Raw genomic sequence first — 12,514 nt, forward strand, 5'->3', positions numbered from 1 at the left:
CCGGAGGTTTGGGTCCCCCCCCCAGGGCCCCCCACTGCAGATGCCGGCATCGGCTGCCTCTCCCAGCTCCTATGTTCTGCGGTGCCATCCGACCTGTGTCCCTGAAACCCTAGGAGTTCCCTGTCCTCCCCCGCCCTTCACCAGGGCACTCACCCTGGGCAGGTCACAGAGTCCCAGGTGGAGGGAATGGCGCAGCCAGTGCGCATAGTCAGTCTCCACTTCTCCCCGGAAGCTCTGCTTGGCACAGGCAGCTGTGAGGACGTGCTCCAGCGTGGCCTCCACAAGGACCTTGTCAGGCTGGTGTGGCCAATGCCGCTGGAACGACAGGGTGCCGTGGGCAGCGCTCGGCACATGAGGGAAGAATGTCCGCAGCCAGCTGCAGACAGGAGCCCCTCACCCGGATGCGAGCCGGTGCCAGGACCCCAGCAGAGCCCTGGTCAGCATGGCAGTCATCTGCTCCAGGGCAGGACTCTTGCTGCGAGCACAGAGGGGCTGGCCTGCGGGTCCCCGGAGCCCAGGCTGGAGGCCGGGGGGAGGGGCCTCTCAGGGCCAGCTGTCCCCATTTCTCCATGGCCTGGTTCCTGCTCCAGCTCCGCAGAACAGCACCTGGCCCCATCAGGAGCCCCAGGCGGTGGTAATGCTGGGGAGACCCTGCCCCTGACACCTCTGGGAAGCCAAGCTCCTGACCTTCCTTCTCCACCCCTTCCAGAAGTGCCACACGCCCCGGTGCCCCCTGCACCAGTCTGAGCCTCTACTCACGCTGAGCACTCTGCTTTATTGGAGACCTCACTGCACTCCAGCTAAGAAAAGGCTTCTGCGCCCATTTTACAGATGAGAGAACCACGGCTCCCAGCAGCGAAATGAGCTGCCCGGGATCACAGTACCCAAACCCAGGACTGCTGTGGCCCTGAGCTGGGCACTTTGTAGCAGGTGGGACCGCCTATGGTGACCTGCTTGAGACCCAGCTTCCCAGGCCTCACCTCACATGTCAGGTTCTGCTGCACCCGGCGCCGGCGCCAGGACAGGTCAAGCCACTCGCTGAACACGAATGGGGTCTGCGTCAAGGCCCCACAGGCCTGGAGGGTGCCCAGGCCCCAGGCTCCCTGGAGCTGACAGGAAGAGAATGGGGCATGTGACTGGGGTGGGGAATGACGAGAGACCTAGAGGGGAGCAGTCCACACCCGGCTCCATCCAGCCGGCCCACCTGCCCCGGGGAGGCGGCCACGCAGCCATCCCAGAAGGTGCTGTGCGCTGAGGACCTGTCGGCCCAGGTGAGCTGCAGGCTCACAGGTCGTCCTCTGTCCCAGGCCAGCTGCACCTGCGCCGAGACAGGGCCATGTCAGTGGGCGGGGAAAGGCCAATGCTGCTGACCCCCTTCCCATGGAGGAGTTAGCATCTGGGTGTGGGGAGAGCCCAGAGCCATGCCCAGACAGAGGCAGGACAAAGGGCCTCGAGGTCCTCAGGCTTCAGGAATCCGTGGCTCTGGAGAAGTCTTTGTTGCCAGTGGACAGGTCTCCTTCTTCCCCCACCTGAGGTGCCCACCCCCGTGGGATGAGTCACACTGCCCCCTCCCACCGCACCCCCATTCACCTGCCGGCTCTGCCTGCCGCCCCTCCTCTCAGCCAGGCCACTGGCCTCTGCGTGCTGCCAGGAGAGGCTGAAGGGCTGAGCCAGAGCCAGGCGGGCAGTCAGCCTGTCCTTCTCCAGCTGCAGAGACGAGGAGACCACCACCTGGGGAGGGCGACAGGCTGAGCCAGTGGCCTGGCCTGGAGAGCCGTCCCTCCTGCACCCTGCAGAGCCCGCCCTCTCCATCGGGGTCCAGGGTGCGGGCAGGCGGCTCTGAGCACAGGATCCCGGCACCGGGCACCCGCAGAGAACGTCAGCCCATCTTACAGAGGAGGAAGTCGGGACTTGGAGAGGAGCAGGTGGGGCGGCATGTGAGAGATGGGACTGGGAGTGGTGCATGTGCCTGCAAACAGAGGTGCTGGGCCAATTGTGGGTTCGAATCCCGGCCCCGCCTTCCACTCGCTCTGTGCCTCCCTGTACTATGATTTCACCATCTGAAAACAGTGCTGACAACAGCCCCCAGCAGGTGCGGGGTGACATAAGGACTCGTCACATGGTGCCCAGTCTGGGTAGGCATTTAGTGTGCACGGGCCACTGTGAGCGCTGTAGTTGTCAAGCGCTGTGGGAACGCCCACCTCACCCTGTTCCCCTCCCACTCTCACCTCCTGTGGGGACCTGATGCAGCCAGGCTGGCCCCGGCTGAGGCTCCTCAGGCAGGGCAGGGTCCTGAGGGTCCTGATCAGGCTGCAGGAGGGCTGCACTCTGCCATGCCTCGGCCTCCTTCCAGCCCCACTGCCGACCTACCTGGTCCCTGGCGTCCCAGCTGGCAACCAGGTGGCCCTGGTGGCTGCCTCCGGAGTGCTCCAAGGACAGATCGAGGCTGCAGTGCCGCGGCAGGGGAAGGGACAGCGCATGTGTGAGATCCACTGGGTGGGGGACACAGGGGTGGTACAGAGCTGAGGACATTGGCTTACGACCAGGGAGCTCCAGAATCTCAGCTGACACCGCCACCAACTTGTGTAGGTGTCCACTCAGGGCCACACACTTCGGTAATTCCCCTAAATTCAGAAACTGCATGCTGGCTTAAGCCACTACCCCACGCAGTACACACCATCACCCCGTGGGAGCCCAGATTTCCACCCCTCCCGTTGCCTTGAGGCTCAGCAGCTCTTCCAAGAGCTGGAATCTGTCTTCCAACCCCTTGAACCTGGGCAGGCCTCCCGACATGCCAGCGGACAGTGAAGCAGAGTGCCAACCTGAGCCTGGGCCTCATCCTCCGTTCCCTTACTCAGACCCGTGCTTAGCTGCCGTGAGAATGCCCCGAGGCTGGCCTGCTAGACACCACCACTGTGGGGGTGCACCTGGCTGCTGCAACCGAGGCTGTCTATACCAGCCAGCCCGAGCCAGCCCGAGCCAGCCCAGACCAGCAGAGCCTCCACCAGGCCTGCAGCTGCCCCCTGCCTGAGCCAGACCGGGAGGCACCAGCAGAGCCACAGCTTCACGCGCAACCACAGATGCTTACTGTTTTAAGCCACCGCGTTCAGGACCGTTTGTTACATGACAAGCGCTGACCAGTGCACCCTGACACCCAGCAGCCTGAACTGCTCCTGGGGGCCTCACATTCAGGGGTTACCCATACCTACTCCACCTGTGCGGCAGCCAGTCGTCCGTGTTCTCATCCCACCCGGGGGCCTGACACAGATGGTGCCCCATAGCTGAGGTCTCACAGCGGTCTCCACGCCCCGGATTCTTCCACCCACCTCCCCCAGCCGAGCCAGCTGCCTGACCTCTTGCAGCATCTCACCACACCCACGAGGCCAACACTGTCCTGCTTTCCCACACCCCAGTGCTGGAGTCTATCCAAGGCCCTTTTGCAGTGGGTGGTGGCCACTTGGTGGGGGCTACTGAGCCATCTGGGGGGTGCCACTGTGCAGACAGGCCCCAGGGAGCTGTGCCTGAGACACTGGCACCAGCTGGCTCTCAAGGCAAGACCCTATCACCAGCTCGGGGATGCGGACCACGCTCATCCCCTCACCTGCACGGGGGAACCCCTCATTCCTGCCACCTCAGACCAGCCAACTGCAGTGCCTGTGACCATAGTGCGGGGCTGCAGGCTGCTCAGCCCACCCCAAACACTTACCTTGCAGGCTGAGGTTCCCGGCGGGCTTGGGGAAGGGCCCAGAGAAGCTCCCATTGAGGGCCACCTCCCGGCCATCCCACAGCACCGACTGGCACAGGACGCGGGTCCCACGGGCTCGCTCGTACGTGGTCCGCAGCACCAGCTCCCCGGGAAGGGCACTGAGCTGCAAGGGAATGAAGCAGCTGGGCTCACTGGGACTCTCTGAGCCCACCCTTGTCCCCTCATCTGTCCCCTTCAACCTCTGTCTCTGGTGGTCTCCCCCCGCCCAGGAGCCCTGAGGGCGGGACCACCCTCGGTCTTTGCACCCAGTGCCCAGCTCAGACTGGGAGCACAGTCCCTGCTCACGGAACATCAGAGAGATCCGATGCCAGCGGTAGCCACTGGGGTTCGTGGTCGTTCACAATTTATGGGGTTCTTACAAATACCGGGGGTCCAAGAGCCAGCTGCTTTCTGGGATGAGCAGATCGTATAAAGGCGGGATATGGGGTTAGGGTGTGTGGCCAGAGGAGACAGCACACGCCCTGCAGAGAGGACAGCCACCTCTCGGTCCCACACAGAAGCTGTGTGGCCCTGGGCAAGTTGCCTAACCCCTCTGAGCCTCGGCCTCCTCATCGATAAAATGTGTGTCGTGGGACAGCAGATGGGGTGGTGGCTAAGGCAGCTGGGTCCCATGTGGCCAACTGTGTGGTCTGAGTCCCAGAACAAGAGGCTTGAAAAACACAGGGCGCCTGCATGTGTGTGCCCGAAATCCCAAGAAGAGAAAGGAAGAGAAAGGACTGGGGTGTGGCCGTCCGCTGCTGGGGGTGCGTTCTCTCTCTCTCTCCACCCCGCATCCCCTGGCATGTGCACACACCCTGTGGGTGGTGACGGTGCCACCCTCTGCAAGAGAATGAGTCATGTGCGCAGCCCGGGCCGGGCAGTGGAAGGAGCCCTGGGAGTGGCTGTAGCCAATTTGGCTTTCTCAGCCCAGTGCTGGGTGTGGGAACCCCGATAACCAAGACCGGTCCTGGCCCCTAAGGGGCTGCAGGCTTGGGGAGAGACAGAGCAGAAAATGATGGGACACGGTAACAAGGGGGGCCATGAGAGACAGCCAAGGGACAAAGGAATGCAGAGAAGGCAGTGGGGACAAGGCAAGCAGGGGCATTCCAGACCCCTAGGACGGGGTGGCCTCTGCAAAGGCTCGCAAGAAGCACCGTCTCTGCAGGTGGGTGCCCCGGTGGGGGATGGGGAGCTGCAGGGGGCGCTTACTCTCCAGTTCTGGTCATCAAACCCACCACTACCTCCCAGTCCTGGTCCCAGACCTCGCCGTTCTGCCCTGCCCACTGTGGCCGCTTTCTCCCCACTCTCTCTGCCGCCACCTGCAGGTCCCTCCTGGAATGGCAGCGGGGGATCTGAAATCCTCACTCCACCACGCCCTCAAGGCTTGCAGTACCAGACAGAACCGAGACCGCACTCCTCCCTGTGGCTTGACAGGCTCAGCACGGTTGGATCCCCACTGCCTCCTGCCATCGCCCCCTCACCCACTCTGCTCCAGCCCCACGGCTCCCGGCCCATTCCCTGCACAGGCCCATCTCATACCTGCCCCAGGCCCTGTGCACCTGAGGCTCCCTCTGCCTGAGATGCTCTTCTGCGGGAATTCAGATGGCCGCACTCACTGCCACCCGGGACTAGCTCGAGTGTCGCCTCCTCAGCAGTGCCTACCCTGGACCTCAGTCCAAGCGAGCTCCCTGGCCACCTTCAGCCACTTAACGTGTTTCGTATTCTCCAACTCATAAGCCGCAGTCCACTGTCTGTCCTTGTTTATTTCTGTGATTGTGGGGGTCAGTCCCCCACTAGAGTGTACATTTGGTGAGAACACTGACTCATCAGTCCTGTTCCAGGCCACGCCCAGCTTCTGGAATAGCGCATGCACCTAGTAGATGCTCGATAATGCTGCTGAAGGCAGGCAGGACACTGACCAGCTGGGAGTCCATTCTGCCCAGTGTCACCTTCACAGCCCCATCTGCTCTGGGTGCTCCCGGGAAGCAAGACTCGAGGACAATTCCGCTCCTCTCCAAGGGCAGCCCAGGCACCCCTGCCCGCCCCGGCCCTGGCCATCCTCACACACCTGGGGGAAGGTCTGTTCCAGGCTGACGGTGCTGGCAAGGGTGGCGTTCACAGCCAGCAGCCTGGTGCTGATGCGGAAGCGCTGCTCCTCCACCCCCAAGACAAACGAGCTCTTGGCCTCCCCCTCGGAGTATCCAAGCTGGGTCAGAGAAAAAGCACGTGAGAGATCTCACCAGGTCTCAGGAAGAACATCCAGGCTGCAGCCTCTGCCTCAAGGCCCCAGGCCCAAGAAACCCACAGCTTCTGCACTGGGTGAGCCAATGAAATGAGAGTCCTGTCCTGGGCCAACAGGTGGCGTGGCAGTTAAGGAGCTGGATCCCACATGGCTGACGGAGCAGTTTGAGTCCTGTCCCAGCGGCTTAAAAATCACACTGGGTTCATGTGTGCGCATGCCCAAAATTCTGAGAGGAGACTGGAGAGCAATCATGGTGTGGCCATCCTCTCTGGGAGGTTGGTGGGGACTTTCTCATTTTTCCTCTCTCTCTCTCTCTCTCTGGCAAATGTATGTGCCTTATAGAAATAAATAAATAAATAAATAAATAAATAAATAAATAAATAAATAAAAAAGGAATAAGTGAGAGTCCTAAGCCTTAGGTTAGCCCACCAGGTGTGGCCATGGCAACAACCTCCCCATGCCCTTCCTTAGTATTGACCCGGAGGTAGCCTGGGGTGGGGAGGCAAGAATTCTAGTTGTAGTACCGCTGTCTGCAGCAAGGGGGCAGTCGGGTGTAGAGGACCATCCTTGGGCCTCGGCATCAGACCAGGGCTCCAGTTTGGCTCTGCCATGCACAGGATGAGTGATCTCCAGCTAGCGCCTCACTCACCTGAGCCTCTGCTTTCTAATCCAAAAGCTGGGATCGCGATACCGATTTTACTGATGGGTGGTGGCGAAAGGGAAATGAAATCGCGTGCTAATTTCCAGGTTGGCTGAACAGCAGAATCACTTGGGGCACTTACTTAAAATAGAGATTCCAGGCTCTCTGCTTAAGACCTGCGAAAACAGAATCTCTGGAAGGGGGGTCAGGTGCCAGAGGGCCTGTGTTCACAAGAGGAAGAAAGCACTCCCCAGTGGAGCATGGCCATGTCCCTCCCCTCCAGTTCTCCATCCGGTTGGGATTTGGGGCGTGCACACACAGGCCCGGCATATTTTTCAAGCCCCCCGGGGCCAAGATTGGAACCATGGTTGGCCATGTGGTACTAGTAGGCGCTGGCCCCTGTAAATAGTTTTACTGTAACACAGCCAGGCCCACTAACGTGCATGTTATCTGTGGCTGCTTGTATGTCGCAGTGACAGGACTGACAGCTGCAACGGACGCCAGATGGACTACGCAACCAAAACGCATCCAATCGGGCCCCTTGCAGGGAAGTTAGCCACCGCTCAGATTAAGGAAATGAGAGGGACACAGCAATGAAGTGCCTGGTACGATTGCCAGATTGCATCCTGGGTTTAAAACAGAGCGGAACAGTTTAAAAGAAGACTACTGGGGGAACCAGCAATTAGCGTAATGGCTACGTCGCTGGACTCCCACGTAGTCAACCGCGGTTCGAGTCCCAATCCCGGTGGCTTAAAACTCGCGCCGGGTGCATGTGCGTGCGTGCCCAAGATCCTGAGAGGAGAGTGGAGGAGAAGGGATTGCGGCGTGACCATCCCCCCTGGGGGTGATTTCTCGCTTTCTGTCTCTATGTCTCTGTCTGTTTGGCGAGCACACACGCCCTATAGTGAAAACCTCTCCAAAAAGAAAAAAAAGAAGACTACTGGGAGGCCTACAGGTGGTGTGGTGGTTAAGGAGCTGAACTCCCACACGGCCAACTGCGGTTCGAGTACCGAACACAGAGGGACTCACTTTCCCTCTCTCTCTCTCTGTTTCCCTCTGGTCAAATTAAAAAGCAATTATAATAAATTAAATTAAGTATATATTTTTAAAAAGATTATTGGGCCAACTGGGAAATGTTATTATGGTCTGTACGTGAGATAACAGCATCATTTCAGTGTTAAGTTTCCTGAATTTTTTTACCTCTTTTGTGTCACATAATATACTTGAGGGCCAGCTGGTGACATGGTGGTTAAGATCCTGGAGTCCTTTGGGGTCAGTAGATAGCACAGTGGTTACATCACTGGACTCCCACATGGCAGATAGCTGTTCGAGTCTCAGACCCAGCAGCTTGAAAACCACACTGGGTGTGTGTACATACGTGCCCAAGATCCCAGGAGAAGAATGGAGAAGGGATTGCAGCATGGCAGTCCCCCGCTGAGGGGTGATTTCTCTCTTTCTATCTCTGCCTCTGTCTCTCTACGGTGAGTTCACCTGCCCTATGGCAAAAAAATAAAATATACTTGTCAGAGGAAATACTGATATACATAGTAAAAGAGTAAAATGTCTCCAGAAATATTTCTGTATAACTCAATGATACAGAAAAAACGTGACTGTAAATTTCCACCCCGGAGCTAGGTACAAAGAGAGAGGGGCAGAGAGCTTGCAGTGGCTGGTAACTGCTCAGTGTCCTCTTTCTTTTAGATTTTTTTAAAATAATTATTTTATTTAGCTTTTTTTTTTACTTTTTACTTTATTTTTTAAAATTTGACCAGAGAGGGACAGAGAGAGAGAGAGGGAAGGTTAGAAAGCAAGTTGCCAGGTCCAGGATTCGAACCACGTTGGGTCAAGTGAGAGTCCAGCACCCTATTCACCATGCCACCTGCCGACCCCTCTTTTTTTTTTTTTTGATTTTAGCCATAGGGAACATGCACTCACTAGAGAGAGAAAGACAGGAAAAGTGAGAAAGTACCTCCCAGGGAGATGGCCATGCCACGATCCCTTCTCCATTCTCCTCTTGAGATTTTGGGTACACATACATACCCGCCTGGCATGTTTTTTAAGCCACAGGTCCAAGATTCAAACCATGGAATTGGCCATGTGGGGTCCAGCGCCTTAAGCACCATGCCATCTGCTGGCTGCTACAATAACTTTTACACAGGTTGAAATTATCTAAAAATACAATTTGGGGAAAACCGAAGAAGTCTCCCAAGTGACTACACAAAGTCTGACTACAAGAGCTGGGGCTCCGTCAACAGCAGTGAGCTGGGCCTGGACCAGGAGGGCATTTAACAAAACCCAGAAGCTGGTTGGAAAATGCAGTGCCCAGTCTGTAGGTAAAGTGATTCTGCCTTTTCCTGAGCACCTACTATGTGCTGGGCCCTGGGCCAGCTGCTGGGCTGCCCTAGTCTGGGGCACAGTGACAGCACGGGGGGAGAAGAACCCCAGCCGCATGCAGTGGGCCCTCCTGTCCATGCCCAGGACCCTCTAGCACCACACACAGGGCAGAGGTAGCCCTGGCTCAGCTCCGAGGCCTTCCCAGCTGGTCTAGCTCCCAGGAGTGTGCCAGGCTGGGTGAGACAGTGCCGATACAAAGTCCTGGCTGGGTGGACTTCAGTCGGTTCCCGAGGGTCTTGTGGGCCCAGCTGGGGGCTGCAGGGGCTGGTCCAGGAATGTCAGCCTGGGTATGCTCAGGAAAGCTGGAGCCAGGGGCTCCCAAGGGTGGCCCGTGGACAGATGTGGATGTGTTAGCACACCCCGGCGGGCCTCCTGCTCGGTCCCCTCCACTTGGGCAGGATCTGGAACCAGTGAGAGCTTGGGTGGCTGGTGCAGTTACCTTAGCTGAGACCGAGGCTGTGCCGGGGCAGCAACCCAGGAGGGCAGGGAGGCGGTGCCAGCCAGAGACCAACAGCTCTGTGCTGGAAGGAAGGAAGGAAGGAAGGAAGGAAGGAAGGAAGGAAGGAAGGCCTAAGCTGGCTCCAGGACCTCCAGGCCAGGGCCAAGCCAGCCTCCCACAAGCAACTCAGAGAGACGTGAACACTCCAGCAGCCCAAGGAAGGGCTGGTGGCTCCCCAGGGCCCAAGGGCCATACAGGGAGATGGTTAGGGCTGGACTCTGGAACTGGTGGCCTGCGGGTGAATCCCAGCTCCGCCTCTGCCAGCTCTGGCACCACGGGCAAGTTCTATGCCCCCTCATTCCACCATGTCACAGTTTCCCCACCAGTATAATGTGGTAAGGGTGGTTCTGGGCTACAAGTGTCCACGTGTTTGTCCAGTGGGAGCTCAGCAGAGGCTGGACAGTGGGATTTTATACCCTGGCTCTGCCCGGGAGTCCTCCCTGGGCCACGACCCCTCCTCTCATTGTGCTAACCCCTGGGTGCTGCCCTGCCCTTCTCTGCCCCACTGGGGTCTGCGCTCTCAGCCTCCCAGGCCCACTGCGGCTCCCACCCTGAGCACTGCGGGACACCTCCCGCCCTCTACCTGCCATGGCCAGGGGCCCCTCCTCCTGATAACAACCAGAAACTTCCAGACAGAGCCTGTCCTGGGGGAAATGCCCCCAGCTGAGAACCACTGTCCACACCTTTAACACAGGCCTCCTCCCCTCCCCGATGACCGGGTCTGGGTGCCAGAGCCAGAGGGCAGCCCCCCTGAACGGTGTGGGGACAGGAGTAGGCCCACCGAGCACAGTGCTAGGCCCACCCTCCAGAGGCCTGGGAGAACTTAGTTTGTGAGACCAAGAACTCAGAGGCCAAGGGGTTTGTAATAGCCATGTGACCTTAGAAAAGCCACTGCTTCCCTGAGCTTCCTTTTCACATCTGTGCGGGGCTGTGTGCAGGTCCAAGGGGTGCCAGGGGCCCAGACAACAGCTCCGCCCCCACCTCCTTGGCCCCACCGTGTGGCCCCAGCCCCGGAGAACCTCTCACCTGGCAGCCTGGTTCCGGCCACGGACTTCGAGGACCAAGCTGGCTTGAGATTCGCAGGTCAGCTGCAGCCAGAGGCTCGCCTCTCCCACCGCCAGGAGCCCTCGGGATCCCCAGCTGAGCGGGAGCAGTGGGGGGAGTTGCTGCCACATGTGGGGAGCTGGGGGCCCCAGGACCTCACAGCCAGGCGGGGACCCGGCATGCCTGCAGTCCCAGCAGGCCCTGCCCCCAGCCTGTGTGGTGTGGCAGCCACAGATGTCTGACGCCTGGCCTGCCTAACGCCCCCTCGGTGGTGAGGACCTGGACCGGCCCATCGTCACGGCAGGTGCCCGGGCCCTGCTGTGCTCCCAGCCAAGGCGGTGGCTAAGAGGGTCCCACGGAGACCTTCCTGCCACCAGCCTCCAGGCCAGGAACAGGGGCTGGATGAGGTCAGGGGACAAAGGACATCCAAATCACCGAAGAGTGGGGTGCAGGGCTGCAGGTCCTCCCCAACAGGGGCAATGTCCTGGCCCCCAGCCCCCTGGGGACGTCCCCTTCCACCACAGGGGGAAGGGGGATCGCTGAGTGACCTGAAACAGGAGGCTGTGGAAAGGTCTCAGGACTGCCTCTGGCTGCCCTCTGAAGCTGGGGGAGGAGGGCCGGCCAGGCAAGGTGAGCCCACACCAAGTGACGGCGGTGGCCAGACATGGCCCTGGGGAAGTGGGCCATAGACGTTGGCAGGAGAGGCAGGAGGCACTGCGGGACGGGCTGGCTGCCTGGTTCCGCTGTGCTGCTCCCGTGGGTGACCTCGGCCCGTCACCCAAGCTCCCGCGTGGGGCGCAGAGATGATGATAGTGGTGATAATGACAATGGTGGCCGTCCTCGCTGTCACCATCCTCACCACGGCAAAGGCTGCTGCGGCTCCTACTGTACCAGGCAGCCCCGGTGTAGCCTGCACAGCCCTCATGACCTCCGGGCTAGAGGCACGTGATTATCCCATTTTGCAGGGGAGGAGACTGAAGGCTCCGAGGGGCTGAGTCACCCAAGGCCACACAGCAAGCAGGCGGCACTGCTGGGCTCTCCGGAGCCGCTTCCCAAGGGCTGCACTGCGGCCCTCCCGGCGTGTCAGCACGGGGTGGATGATCACGTGTAAGTCCCTCAGAATGGCGCGGGCCAGGGTAGGGGCACTGTTCTGATGGAAGTCGGGAAAAAGGACGCGACCAGGAGCCGTAGGCAGGGCCCCGGGGACCAGCCCCCGCCCACCCCGGGATGGGGCGGGTCAGTTATCACCACCATTGTCATTTGGCCTCTGGGAACTGTGCAGTGCCGGAGGAACCCAACACTAGCACCGGGTCAGTCACAAGGTGGCTGGAGCACCGGGTGGGAGGTGACGGGATGTGGGGGAAGCCCCGCCCGGCCCTGCCCACGCTGCTCACCTGGCTGGCGAAGGGCAGGCCCAGCCTCCGGAGAGCGGGCACCCCATGGCTGGCGTTTGCCACCAGCTCCAGCGCACCATCCAGCGGCCGAGCCACCAGGGCTGCTGCGTTCACATGGAGCTGGCCAGCCTCGCCACGGAGAGCCACGCTGGCCCAGGTCCGTGTCTCTAGGGGCAGAGGACGGATACGCTGCGTGAACCCGGGTTCACACACTACCTTCCTTCCTGGCTCAGGGACCCCACAGAGACTGCAGGTCCTGGGGCCCACGGAGCTGCAGGAAAGGCTGTCACGGAGGGCTGAGCAGGGCCGTCAGATCAACCCTGAGCAAGCCTTCCGCTCTGAGGCTCCTTGAAGTCACCTCTCACACTGCAGGCCCCAGGCCACGTGCCTCACCACGTATCTGCAACTCGGCGTTCAGGTGGGCCTGTTCTGGGAAGCCGGCCCGCAGCAGGGCCTGGCTGTCGTGCTGGCCGTGGCCCCAGAGCTCCAGGTGCCCGTCTCGGAAGCGGCAGCTCACAGAGTAGTTGAGAGACAAGGGCCTGCTCAGGACACTTCC

The 12,514-nt window shown here is 60.1% G+C and overlaps 2 long non-coding RNA genes across 2 annotated transcripts in view; both read right to left on the reverse strand.

The window, feature by feature from the left end:
* The window catches only part of LOC114007471 (uncharacterized), a 2,061-nt gene extending 1,003 nt beyond the window's left edge, over positions 1-1,058 (reverse strand). The window contains exons 1-2 of the long non-coding RNA XR_003549092.1: positions 981-1,058; positions 154-315 (exon numbers count right to left, since the gene is read on the reverse strand). This is a non-coding gene — a long non-coding RNA (uncharacterized LOC114007471). The remainder of the gene's footprint in view (positions 1-153; positions 316-980) is intronic.
* A 568-nt stretch (positions 1,059-1,626) lies between these two features.
* On the reverse strand, positions 1,627-5,987 carry LOC106734681 (uncharacterized). Its single transcript, XR_001370218.2, has 4 exons — positions 5,814-5,987; positions 3,707-3,869; positions 2,371-2,492; positions 1,627-1,731 (listed from the first exon to the last, which is right to left on the reverse strand). It is a non-coding gene; the product is annotated as an uncharacterized LOC106734681 (long non-coding RNA).
* Between the last annotated feature and the right edge of the window lie 6,527 nt (positions 5,988-12,514).

This window comes from Tupaia chinensis, unplaced genomic scaffold (assembly GCF_000334495.1).
Source record: "Tupaia chinensis unplaced genomic scaffold, TupChi_1.0 Scaffold000182_1, whole genome shotgun sequence".
NCBI classification, from domain to species: domain Eukaryota; kingdom Metazoa; phylum Chordata; class Mammalia; order Scandentia; family Tupaiidae; genus Tupaia; species Tupaia belangeri.